Here is a 208-nt window from a genome sequence, read left to right as displayed (position 1 = left end):
TTTTGGGAGCTGGTGGCAGCTGGGGGCTGTCTGGCCAGCAGGTCCTGGGGTCAGCATCTGGAGCTGCATCAGTGGGATGGTCACCTGCACACTCGCTGCTCCTGCTGTGGGGATGGAGATGTCAGCCTTGCTGCCTGGAGGACAAACTTTCCCTCTGTGCCTGAAGCAGGGGCTTGGCGCAGACCCCAGGCAGGGGACAGCAGGCTAC

General features: G+C 63.0%; 1 protein-coding gene across 1 annotated transcript in view; it reads left to right on the top strand.

The window, feature by feature from the left end:
• The window catches only part of TSPEAR (thrombospondin-type laminin G domain and EAR repeats), a 13,402-nt gene that overhangs the window by 3,009 nt on the left and 10,185 nt on the right, over window positions 1–208 (top strand). The gene's annotated exons all lie outside the window — the stretch shown is intronic.

This window comes from Nestor notabilis, unplaced genomic scaffold (assembly GCF_000696875.1).
Source record: "Nestor notabilis isolate BGI_N333 unplaced genomic scaffold, ASM69687v1 scaffold26638, whole genome shotgun sequence".
In the NCBI taxonomy this organism is placed as follows: Eukaryota; Metazoa; Chordata; class Aves; order Psittaciformes; family Psittacidae; genus Nestor; species Nestor notabilis.
The sequence above is the reverse complement of the archived record's forward strand: the minus strand, read 5'-3'. Positions and strand labels throughout refer to the sequence as shown.